The sequence below is a fragment of the Juglans microcarpa x Juglans regia genome, chromosome 7S (assembly GCF_004785595.1).
Source record: "Juglans microcarpa x Juglans regia isolate MS1-56 chromosome 7S, Jm3101_v1.0, whole genome shotgun sequence".
Lineage (NCBI taxonomy): Eukaryota > Viridiplantae > Streptophyta > Magnoliopsida > Fagales > Juglandaceae > Juglans > Juglans microcarpa x Juglans regia.
This window is the reverse complement of record NC_054607.1, coordinates 1,032,845-1,046,373: the sequence shown is the minus strand read 5'-3', so window position 1 is coordinate 1,046,373 and position 13,529 is coordinate 1,032,845. Positions and strand designations below refer to the sequence as shown.

General features: G+C 37.8%; 1 pseudogene; it reads right to left on the bottom strand.

The window, feature by feature from the left end:
• Window positions 1–4,546: 4,546 nt before the first annotated feature.
• LOC121241427 lies at window positions 4,547–8,099 on the bottom strand (annotated as a pseudogene).
• Between the last annotated feature and the right edge of the window lie 5,430 nt (window positions 8,100–13,529).

Below are 13,529 nucleotides of genomic sequence, written 5' to 3'. Positions count from 1 at the left end.
ATCTTAATGGATCGGGTTAGAGTTGACCTATATAGTATAATATATATGTCTTTACACGACACGAATATGATCCGTTAACACGATTTGATATCCTTAATGTGTATTGTCATACTCGGTGGCTATAGCACAGTCCAAAAAATAAAAAAATGCACATCAAACCGCACAACCAAAACATCGCAAAATAAAAAATAAAAAAAATTATATTTATAGCTATAGAACGTGCAAGTATCTATATTACTTTTTAAAAAAATTAATAAATATAAAATTTAGATAAAAAATTATTTTTTATGATTAACTCTATTATTTTTTAAAATAAATGTGAAGTGCTTACATAATCTATAACGGTGCGTTACGTTACTTAAAAAAAAAATGCACTACTAAAAATGTACAGTAAAAATACGTACAATATAGTACAAAAGCAGTAAAAAACGTACGTATGGTAAAAAAGAGTACATATAGTATCTGCCATATATCATAAAACTTACGGTAAAAACGTACAATATCTGCTAAAAATGGGATAAGATCATAAATCGTGGAAAACATACAATAAAAATCTTGAATACATTTATTATTATTATTATTATTATTTTATTTTTAGGATAACCCTTGAATACTTTGGTGAGTTGATCAGCATCACATGAATACCCAGATCATAGTAAATCGATTTATTAGAGTCTTTAATTAATTAATTAACCTCGAATATTAATATGCAGATGAGATGATGTTCTGATCAAACGTATCTGCTGAATATATGTTGGGAACATATATGCATGCATTATCCAAAATTTTGGTTAATAAACTCTCTCCGTTGTTAACCAAAATAATATTCTCGAAACAAGGTACCTTCCTTCTGAGTGGACGCATTTTTGAAAACATAAACTTGACTTAGGAGCTGATAGATACCATTCACAAGCCTACTTTTGGTGGGAATGTAGTTATAAAGATTGACATAGCGAAGGCGTATGATAGTGTTGATTGGAGTTTTCTCTTGAAAATTTTGAGAGCTTTTGACTTCTCGGAATTTTTTTGCTCTCTTATTAGGCAATGTATCTCTTATCCATGGTTCTAAGTAGTTATGAATGGTATTCCTTGTTGGAAATATTTTCAAAATAATTAATTATATATTATATATATTAATAATATTTTTAGGTTGATTTTGGAAGTTGTGAATTATTTTGGAAAGAGAGAAGTTATGGAAAGTGTATGAGACTTATAGTATTTTGTGTGTAATCATGTGCCATAAGCCTTTAACTGGTTTAGTGGTATTGATGCTTCTCATGTAAACCTATGGACTGGCTCGATCCACACCTCATCCAAAGGAAGGGTTTTTGTTGATTTATTTAGAGGCCTCTCCAAGAGGCGTGCTGCCAGCACCAAGGGGTGCATGTGTGAAGCACTGCAATGGTTGGGGTTCAAGGGGCGCGCGCAAGGCACATGCAACGAGGTGCTGCAATGCTTGAGAAAATGAAAATAAAACTCCAAAAGTGTGCGTCTCATGACTCGAACTGGTGCAATCCAGAAGCAAGGCAGCCATTGGACCAAGTCTAACTGTCATATGGCAACAGGCATAATATATGTACCTATTCTGAACAGTTTTCAGAATTATGAAAAGTAATAACTTTTTGTTCACAACCTTTGGTCATCTATAAATAGATCAATTGGCCTGCCATTTGAAGATCACAATATAGAATTTCGAATTCTCTCTCTCTGTCCCAAGTTCTTCACTTCTTCATATTGTTAAGAACAAATTTCTAATTTCTTAGTTGAATAGCAAAATCTGAGAGTATTCGGGGTCTAATTTCGTGTGTGCATAACACAGTTAGACAAACAGATTTGTTCTGGGCTTCATTGTATCTTGAAGGTAAATTTGCTTGTAACCCGTGTGCATACCGTTATTGGTGGGGGCGAATATTGTCTTAAGAAAAGCGACATTGTAATGCGCCTTGAAGCAAACTTTCTCTCACTATTTATTATTTTGCAGCCCCTTTTGTACCAACATTCCTAAGGGTTTCTTTAAAGGCCGGAGAGTATTGAGGCAATGGGTCCCCATTTCACTGTATTTATTTATTCTAGTTTAAGAAATACTTACTAGAATGATTAAAAAACAGGTAGAGTTGGGTAAGATTGTTCTGTTTTGTCATCCAAGAGGTATCCCAATTGTTTCACACATGCTTTAGGCGAATGATGTGGTGTTATTTTTGAATGTGGGTAAGAGGTCTCTACATTCTATTATGAATGTGCTAAAGGAATATGAAAGCGGGTCTAGTCAAGTGGTGAATAAAAGAAAGTCTTCCATTTTCTTTTCCAAAGATATCTCAACAGCTCGACGGCATTTATTGCTTCGAAATACTGGTTTCACGTAAGGGTCTTTCCCTTTTATATACTTGGGAGTGCCTATTGTTTTTGGCAGGTTGTTGACCTCTCATTTTGAAGCTTTGATTAATAAAATCCGTGTTCGGCTAGAGGGTTGGCAGGCTAGACTTCTTTCTAGTGGGGCCTTGGTTATTGCTATTAAAACATGTCCTGCAAAGTATTCCAGTTCACCCTCTATCTATCTTGAAGACCCCTAAGTCTGTTATTGAGAAAATGTCAAGGCTTATGAGCACCTTTTTCTGGGGAGTGAAGGATGGCAAAGTTAAGAAAAAATGGTGTGCATGGTTAGATCTTTGTAAACTTTTAGAAGAGGGTTTGGGGCTTCGTGATTTGCATGAAGTGTAGAGTTTAGTCTACATGAAATTGGCTTGAAATTTATTGAATGGTTCTTCTCTATGGTCTCAATTTTTTCTTGCTAAATATGTTGGGAAAAAACATATTATAGTGATCAATCCTCACAAAGGAACAAATTTCTGGCAAATGATTTTGAAGCAACTTCCTCAAGTGCATGAAAATTCAAAGTGGAAAGTGCGTGATGGTAAAGTTTATTTTTGACAAGATCGATGGTTTTATGATGCACCTCTTTGTGATAATCAGTAGGTCACAGAGTTGCCGAATCTGAAATTGGAGGAGTGCAAGTCTGGCAGGTCATGGAATGTGGAGCTATTCTTTCAGCTTGTGGGGTGTGAAAAAACAGAGGAGATGATTGAGCAGTTGTGAAGGATAAAACACAGTACTGATTTGTTAATATGGCTGCCGAATTTGGATGGAAAATTTTCGACTCGTAGTGCTTGGAATTCTATACAAACAAAAGGCCCGAATTTTCCATAGTCGAAGTGGGTGTGGCACGCTGCTCTCCCAAAAAAAATTTCAGTAACCATGTGAAAGGCAATGCATGCGTGTTTACCTCTAGATGATAAAATTAGAGGGGTAGGTATACCGCTAGTGTCTCGTTGCGATTGTTGTATATCTCATGGCTATGAAGACCTTGATCATGTGTTTGCGTGTGGCGAGTTTGCTAAGCAAATCTGGCGTATAGCTTCTCAGAGTATTGGCATGCCGTGTATGGAAGTAGAAACTAAATAGAAAGGGTTGAAAGTTGGCATCAACGTGCTCGAAAATCATCCAAATCTGGCTGGTTGCTGGGCATTTTACATTACATTATAACATGGAGGCTATGGGGCCGAAGGTGAAAGGCGAGAATGGAGGGTGTAGAGGAATCAAACAGATATGGTCTTCTATCAAATTTTGGGTGGCATGGGCTACGATTAAGTTGAAGGATTTTAGCTCTTCTAGCCGACAAGATGAGGTGATTTTATGTGGTTTGAATTTGCCGATTGTGCCTACAAGAGAGTTAACTATCAAAACCGTTCAATGGTGCCGTCTGAAAGAGGGCTGGGTTAAACTTAATGTGGATGATTGTTCTTTTGGAAATCCTGGTGCATCAAGTGCTCGGCGGCCGGAGGGGGGGGGGGGGGGGGGGGGGGGGGGGGGGGGGGGGGGGGGGGGGGGGGGGGTAATCTGAAATCTAGAGGTGAACTGCTTAGTGCTTTTGCTGTATCAACTGGTCATCATCCCAATAATTATGCAGAGTTGATGGAGCTTTTACATGGTCTTAGGCATCTTAATGGGTTGGGTTGTCCGAGAGTGGAAATTGAGATGGGTTCTCTTCTTGTTATTAACTAGTTGAAGATGCAGCGGTGTGGTTTATGGTATATGGAGGACTATTGGGATGAGATTCAACACCGTTTAACTGGCCTTAATTTTTCTCTATCTTATATTTACAGAGAAGTCAATGGAGCAGCCGATGGTCTAGCAAAACGAGGCACTCAAGGGTACATGGGTTCTTGGTCTTCATTGTCAGCTCTCCCTTCCTTCATTAGAGGGACCATTAGATTGGACAAGGGAGGTTTTTCGTATATCAGGAAATGTAGGAAATAAGATTAGCAAGTTTGCTGGGTTGGGTTGTTTTAGTCGGTTTATATATTTGTTCATAGTTTTGTCCTGTCTACTAAAGTATGTTTGGATGTTACCATGGTTTCTTTTTCTTCCGCCATAAATGAGGATGATTTATAATAAGGAAGCCTGTCTTTTTAAAAATAAAAATAAAAATAAAATTTTTTTAAGAAAAAGAAAAACATATTTCCTCACCCACAAAACCACCGTCCACGTATTGACTTCTAAACACATATTATTGAGTAGAATGCACTCAAATTCCAGCATCTATCAAAGGCAGCATCTCAGTCACATAAATTACAAAACTCGAATTAGCCAAGTAAAGGATTATACCATTACCACCCCTAAAAACCAGGGCTCTCGAAATCTGTCTAGCGGCATAACAATGTTTTGCTCCATCCTTCACATCTCATTATCTATTATATCCCGCACCATCTGTATTGGAATAAGCCCTTCAGTCTGGATTGCATCTTTATTTGGATTTGGACTGATAAAAAACAAGTGTTGGCAGCCCTCGTACCTGAGACAAAAGGAGCTGAATGTATACAGAGAATTAACCATTGAGATTAGGACACAGCAATGGTACAGTATGTATACAATTCAATTAGCTGCACCCAGAATGGCAAAAATGGTTACCTGCATGTCACGTGCAAATTCATACTCATTATCTGTATCAACCTTAACAATCAATGGCACAATGCATTGTTCTCATACTCCATAGCCACAGAAAGCTGTGACAAGACTCAAATGCAAGCATTATTCACCAGTTTGCAGATGCCAAATCAAATCATACTACAGTGAGGATTCTCTTGAGAGCAACAATGTATGGGTTTAAAAAATGACCCATCAGCAACATAACGCGTTTGGATTATTTTGCAACAGAACAAAGCACAAAAAGACTCTCCCCCTCCCTCAAATCAAATTAAGCCATCAATCTGGAAAAGAGATTCTCCAAATGATGATGCAAATACGCACTATCCTCATGCTGACAGCATTACTGTCAACAAATGCTACTCCAAAATGGAAGATTATTTTGTTTTTTTCTGTTCAAGAGAATGCTTTCTAGGAAATAAATAGGCTAGCCACACCTCATTCATATCACATTAAGTAAAATTCTAAAATTTCCAATAATGTAGCATATCATATCAGCATCATAAGCCAATATGCCATTCAACAAAGAAACTAGCAATGCTCCTCTCCAAGATTTTGTCATACATTGAAACTGTGGCCCTTTTATTTGCATCAAATGTTTGATAATGAAGCATGAAATACTGTCAAGTCTTCAAAATAAATTACAATAGAAAAAAAAATTGAGTCATATTTTTTAGCAATGCAGCTGTCAAGGACAGAAGATTAAGAACTGCTTTAGATTTATACAACTTCAGAAAAATTGCTAAAATTGATATTCAATATGAGAAGCACAAGCAGGACAAGGGACATAGATATGGGAAAACAAAAAATACTAACCCAAAAAAACATATAAAATTATATAAGGGGTAAGACGATCTTTTTTGTTGTGTTCCTAAATCTGTAGCGAACGACTTTCCCGAAGTAATTGCATGTTACCCAAAATATTTGATAGATATAGTTGGAGTTATACAGCATCTGTAAATGCAAGTCCAGAACTTAGCACTAGTGCTAAAGAATTTATGAATGTTAAGAAATTAAAAATCAACCTCTCAATATCTAAAAACCACCTTGAAATATTGACATGACCTTTTAAACCTTCTTAGGAAGGCAGGACATCGTCTTGGCTTTTAGCCATCCATCCTATAACATCTGCTATCCTTTTTCACAGCATCCCATCTCAAAGTTCATTAAACTAGAAAGGAAAAAGCCCATATGAAAAGGAATGCATAATATGAAGCCATTCTAAATAATTTAAGAGTGAAAATTAGAAACTGCAATCTTTACAAAATGAAGAGATATCCAAAACATTCCTTCACAATGATAACGAACAGCCATAGTACACAATTCTAAAAACTCTATCATCATCACCTCCATCAATTATCCTAGTTATCATTCATGCACCAAAAGTCAAGGATACAAACCAACTCATGGACACCTGAGGCACAACATTCTAAGTATTCAATCCCTGCTGAAAAACTAGTTCAGATTTATATAAAAAAAAATTAACTTAATGGCATTAAAATATCTTTTTTGCACCCTCCAAGTCACATACAAAAGGCCTGTAGTACCAATTTGAGAATCCACCAACAGCCATTTCCCACTGTTTAAAGACTGAAGTAGACCAGCCCGTAAAAATGTCAAACCATCACCTAAGAATATCAAAAGCATCAATTCCTCAGAATCAAGCTACTAGTGGAGTATTGCAAATAGCCTCCTCCCCTCCCCCTCCACCAAAAATATATGTATGAAGCCTCATGAAGATCGAGGGGAAAGGGGAAAATCTACACAGCAACTAATTTGAATGAAAATTAACACTAGAACAGTTTAAGCAGTAAAGCATATGATCATTATAAATTGCACGCATAGCACTAGAGAAACAACTAGAATTTCTTAAAAAAGCAATACCATTTCGAGTACTTGAGCCATTAAAATACAGGGCCCACACCATGTTGCATAGAAATCAATAATAAGGGGTACATTTCTTTCTCCCTTTACCAGCTCCTGAACTTCCTCGGCAGACAATTTCTTCTGCTCGCCCAAATAAAGAAACGTATACATTAAACTTGAAGCACAACTTGGATGCCAAGAGAAAACTGACTTTAAACTTCCAAAAGAATCTAATCTCAATAGTCGAAACCAAGAATTTATCTTTCTACAACTCTATAAATTCTCTATATTTTAACATTTTCTTCGTAAGCAAGATGAGCATTTAAGTCAAAATCCAAACGAGAAAACAAACGAAAACTTAGTAGTTAAAAGGAGAAAAAAAAAAGGAACAAAAACGCAAACAAATTATGAGAAAAGTCAAATGGGGTTTTCTTTTGTGGGAAATATACCACAAGATAGTCTTCTCTAACATACTTGCCATGAGGCGGTTGACAAAGCAATTTTCTTGGGAGTGTTGAGAGTGAGAAAGGTGTGTTCTTGATCGTTGAGGTAATGGAAAAGAGTGAATTTTGATGGTGGGTTCTCAAGGCGGGGTGAGGAAGAGAAAAGTGAAGAGGCGATGGGTAATGCCATGAGAGGATGGTAGATATGGTGGTTGTGCTATGAGGTGTCGTGTGGATTTGGAGAGAGATTTTAGTTTTTGGGAGAGAATGACAGACGAGAAGGGCTACAGAGCAGCCACCGAAGTTATGCACACAATGTACACATTACGTGCTGCTTCTGCTCTTTATATTTTTTTTTTTGTCCCTCACTTTCTCTCTCTCTCTCTTCTGACCCGATTCTCCCTACGCCTGATTCTCTCTTCAGTCCAGCCCGGCGCCACCCAGCCTCATAGCCACCACTGGCGACTCCCCCTCACGCCGGCGATCAAGCCAGCCACTACCAATCTCCCGCACGCGCAGCTCTCTCTCTCCACTTGCGCTGCCGTATGCAGCCACCGCACCTTCACCACCGACGACCACCTTTCGCAAACCCAGCCACCACGAACATTCCTCTCCCTCTTCGTCGCACACACGCAAACTAACCATAAAATGGGTTTCACACGAGCTCGGGCTCGAGGTCACCGACGGCCCTATCGCTGTCGTGCGTCGATTCTAACCCCACCAAGTACCTCCTCTGACCACCGCGACTTCTCCCCGAGCACCTCCGAGCCAGCCGAGCCCTCCACCTCTCTTTCGCTCTCCACCTCTCATCCATCATCTCTCTCTCTCTCTCTCAGCCCAGTTTGGATGATGTGTGGGAGATGTGTGGTTTGGATTATGCCACGTAGGGTGTACAAAATGGCTGCTCCCAAACAGTGGCTGCTCCCTAGATTAATTCATGACAGAAATGGCTTAAAGTTAGGAGAGGGTTTTACTGATTCTGGTCTTGGATTTGGAAAAGAGCAATGGCAGATACGTCTTTTGAAAAAATGTGGGTTTTATAAAATGAGTTTTTCATATTTTTTTCAAGTGAGTTTCAGTATTTTATAAAAGCTTGCATGGGACTTATACATTTTGCTTGTATATATCATTTCCCTTTAGAAAAAGTGACGAAAAATATAATGTTTGTTTGAGATTGCGGTAGAAAATATAACTTATAGTTTAAATAATAAGTTCTACTCTTAAAAAGTTATTTACTATTTGACAACCATACGCTTAAAACACTTTTTAGGGCTCGTTTGGATAGTGAAATGAGATGAGATGGTTTTAGTTGAAAGTTGAATAAAATATTATTAGAATATTATTTTTTAATATTATTATTGTTTTGAGATTTGAAAAAGTTAAATTGTTTATTATATTCTTTTGAAAATTTGAAAAAATTGTAATTATGAGATGAGATAATATAAAATAAAACTGTTTATGTATCCAAATGTGGAAAATTGTTTTTTGAGGTAGAAATGATGATTATTTAATTTTTTTAAACATTATAACCATATTCTTGAAAGTTTGAATGTTGTAATTATTTGAAAGTTGCATGAGTATTTTTGCTAATTAACAGTCTTTTTAAAATTCGAATTACGTTTCACATTATACAAAAAGCACATTTGAGGAAAAAAAATATATAATTTTTAGCTTATTTGAGATTAAAAAGTATTTTAATATGTAACACTCAAACGACATAATTTTTCTATTAAAAAACTTTTTAGGCAATATAAATATTTTCTAAGATTCCTACCCCAACCCCAAACAGCCCATAATCTAGCGGGAGATATTGCTTTGTTGTTTGGGACTCCAAAGATTTGTAATCCTCTTGGGAACCAATAATTAATTTCTTCTCCTTTATTTTATTTTTGACGTTTTTTCCTCGTTTAAATTATCATTTTTCTCTTCCGAAAGGAAATTAACAAATAGGTAAGGCTATGTTGATATTAGTGGGAGAACATTACTTTGCTAGTGTTGGGTTTGTGAAGCCTACTTCATTTTAGTGGCGGCCCGATTTAATAACCCAATCTGATAGGAATTTGTTACAGTTTATTTTTGTTTTATTTTTTTATTTTTTTTAATAATTTTTCAATGAGACTTAGGCTATGGAGCACAAGGTTGAGCAGGGTTTGGGCCAAGTCGAAGCAAAAGTTTGCTCGATGTTTGCATGACAGGTTGTTCGAGCGAAACTCAAACAAAGAATTCGCTTGAGTGAACATTAGGTAGAGAGTTTGCTTGATGCTCACTCGAGAAAATAATATAGTAATTGTGAAATTAGGATTTCCTTGAACAACCCTATATACATGTTTATTATAAACAATATGGTCGGTCTGGAACAATGTATTTTGCTCCAAAGTATACTTTGTCATTCATAATAATAAAATCATTTGCAGCTCCGTAGATGTAGACACATTGTCATATAATTGATTTTTTATTTTTATTTTACTTTATTTTCTTGCATTTTTTTTCTCAACATCAAAATGTTTTCCCCCAATGTTAATTGATAAGAACTGAAGCAGATTCTATGTTTTAGATATATTTGAAACACGAAAAGTAATTATTTTTAAATTTTTTTAAGTTAAGTCATTATTCCATAAAAACAGTTAATCCTTTATTCATTGTCAACTAAAAATATTTAATTTATACAGTTATTTAATTAATATAATTCATAGGGTAAACTTTGATAGGGATAAACTATAATATGATGTCGGGATAAAGTCGAAGGATGGGTTGGTAAATGATTGTTGATTGACTGAGAATGATTTAGAGGAGGAGGAGATTTGTGAGGAGATTGAAGGTGAAGCAAACCTGACAGACTATGAGCGTGTGGATGGTTTGCTGGTAGATAATAATATGATGGTTAAGGCTGGGGAAAGGGTTGAATCTTTTGTGAAATCGGTTCATGAAATAGGGGTGGCCAGCAGAAGGGAGGTTTCAATAGGTGATGATCTGGTGTACACGCAAGTAGTTAATTTGTGTAAGGAGGATTTTGTCCGTGCCGATAGTGAGTGTGATTTCCAGGCAGCTATATTGAGGATGGAATTTTCTGATGCTTTATTGAGTTCTAGTGGACATGATGTTGAGCACTTGGAGATGGTAAATGAAACATTGGCTTTGGAGTGTTCGGTGCATGTGAGACTTGCGGCAACGTCCCCTGGGATAGTAGTGGAATATTTATCAGAACAGGAGAATGAGGGGCCGTTGAAGCCGCTTGCCAGTAAAAAGTTGTATGATTCGAACACTGAGGTGCATGCTAGTTCTAAAAAAAAAAAATCTAAAGAAAGGCCTTTGCAGGGATCTCGGTAGTCACTGCGGGTGTCCACCCACCCTTCCAAGCTTAATTTATGACTGATACAATTCTAGTGTGGAATGTGAGAGGGTTGGATAGGTCACGAAGAAGGCTGAGAGGGTTGATTAGGAGAAAAAAAATTCTCTTTTGGCTGCTGTTTTGGAACCATTTACAAGTGTTGATCGTATGTTGAGATTAGCATCTTTGTTGAATCTTCCTTTGTTTTGCTCGAATACAAACATGGGTGGTAAGCTTTGGTTGTTTTGGAAGGAGAATACGGTCTTTGATGTTGTGAGTAAGACGGCTCAAATGATTACTAGGTGATTTTCTTTTTCGGAATCGAAAATTTTGGTGACTTTCATATATGCTAAGTGTAGCCAAGACGAGCGTTGGGCGTTGTGGCAATCTTTAGAAGATCTCAACGTCAGATGTTGTCTGTGGCTGGTTGTGGGCGATTTTAATATCATTGGGAATAATGACGAACGCCTTGGTGGACACACAACTTGGAATTGTGTGGCCTTCTGGATCTTCCATGCACTGGGGGTCGAGTGTCTTTGTGACGGCCAGGAGGGATCTTCTTGCAGCTGGGCTAAATTGGACAGAGTTGTTAGCAACTATGGGTTCTCTAGTGTATTTCCAGATGCTTGGTATGAGTACTTGCCAAGGAAATCTTTAGATCATTGCCCGATGGTTCTTATGTTACACAGGGATTTGTCGCAGTATGGCCTTCTTCTTTTAGATTTCAGAATATGTGGTGTGACCATGACTCTTTCAGAGAGTGTGTAGAGACTATTTGGCGCACACCATTACATGATTCTGGCCTTCTAAAGCTAGCAGCCAAGCTGAAAAAGTTGAAGGTGGCTTTGCGCACGTGGAATAAATCGGTGTTTGGCCGTATGAAGGTTCATTTAAAGGAGTTAGAGGGCCGGTTGGATGGGCTGGAGAGGCAGTTACAGGATGGTTTTTCTACAAAATTGGAGGCTGATTACTTGGCTACAAAGGTCGAGTTGGAAGCCTAGGAATACAGGGAAGAATTATGCCTAGCTCAGATTGCTAAGAAGGCTTGGATGGTTGATGGTGATCAAAACTCGAAATTCTTTCATGCTGTTGTAAACCAATGTAGAAAGATTAATTTTATTTTTTCTATGACTCTGGTGGATAGCACGGTCCTTAGCACTCTGGAACAGGTTCATCAAGGTGCAGTGTGCTATTTTCAAGATTTTCTTTAGGGGGCAGCGGCTCGTGAGGAAGTCGATCTTTCATCACTCTTGGATAAGGTTATTGTGGATGATCATAATTTTTTTCTATGCAAGGCGCCCACGGAATTAAAGGTCAATGAGGCTTTAATGTCTATCCCAAAGAACAGTAGCCCCGAACCGGATGATTTTGGTTCTACTTTTTTTGTTGTTGTTGGGAGTTGGTGAATGATGATGTGGTTGAGGCATCAAATGAATTTTTCTCGGGGGTTCCCCTGCCCTAGTTTTATACGTCGTTTTTCATTGTTCTTATTCCGAAGGTGCAAGAGTCAAAGAGTTTCGACAAATTTTGGCCAATTAGTTTATGTTCGGTTACTTATAAAATTTTCTTCTAAAATCTTGGTTTGTAGATTGACGAAGTTTCTTCCGTCGATGATTTCACAAGAGCGAGGCGCCTTTATTCGCGAGAGGAGTATCTTTGAGAAAATTACGTTGGCGTAGGAGATGGTCCATTCATTGAATAAAAAACAAATGGTGGCAACCTTATGGTCAAGATGAACATGTCCAAAGCCTATGATCAGGTTGATCGGAATTTTATTTTACACATTCTTGAGTGTTTCAGATTTTCTACTCAATTTCGTGTTTTGGTGGGTAATTGTGTGTGCTCACAATGGTTCTCGATTATGATGAATGATTCTTATAAGGGTTATTTTCAGTCGACTCGGGGGCTTCGACAAGGAGATCCTCTATCTCCATATTTATTTATCATCATGGAGGAAGTGTTGTCACGGCTTCTGAGAAGGAATTTTGAGAGTGGTAGGATCAAGGTTTCTTCTCATCCCTCGGGGGCGCCTTTGATTTCCCACCTCCTCTATGCTGATGATCTTCTGATTTTTCTTAATGGGGAAAAGCAATTCTTGCAACGACTTATTGAGGTTTTGGGATGTTATGAGAGGCGGTCAAGTCAATTGATAAACAAGGAAAAATCAATTTTATTCTTCTCTGATCATATCACTAGGGGAAGGAGAGTCAACTTGAAATGATTATAGGGTTTTGTGGAGGGGAAGTTCCCGATGGTTTATCTTGGTGTTCCCCTTGTTGTGGGACGGCTTAAGGTTCAGGACATGGAGCCTTTAATGGCTAAAATCAGGAGCAAAGTGGCTGGATGGAAGTATAATTTACCTTCGCAAGGGGGTCGTCTTACTCTCCTTTGACACGTACTCTCGAGTATGTCTATACATCTTTTAGCTGTTCTCAATATTCTGAAAGCGATTCATCACAAGATTAATTCCATTTTATCAACTTTCTTTTGGGGTGTTTCGGATGGCCGTCGAAAGAGGAAATGGAGTTCGTGGGGTCATTTGTGTAAACCAACAGGAGAAATGGGTTTGAGTTTGCAGAATTCTTTAAAGGTTCAAAGGGCACTCCATATGAAGTTTGCGTGGCGTTTATTGTCTGGTGATAGCCTATGGAATAATTTTTTTCGGGCCAAGTACGTCAAGAAGGGTCATGTGACGTTGGCCAATAACAATGGCTCTCGTTTTTGGAAATCTGTCATGGGGGTCTTGTCAAAGGTACTTGACAACGTGCGACTGATGGTTAAGGAGGGTTGAGGGTCATTCTGGTATGATCGTTGGCTCTCTAGTGGACCGCTTAGTCTACATGCTAATTTGGATATTAATCCCACTTTGTGTATCAAGGAATTATGGGTTGATAAGTTGATAACATATGAGA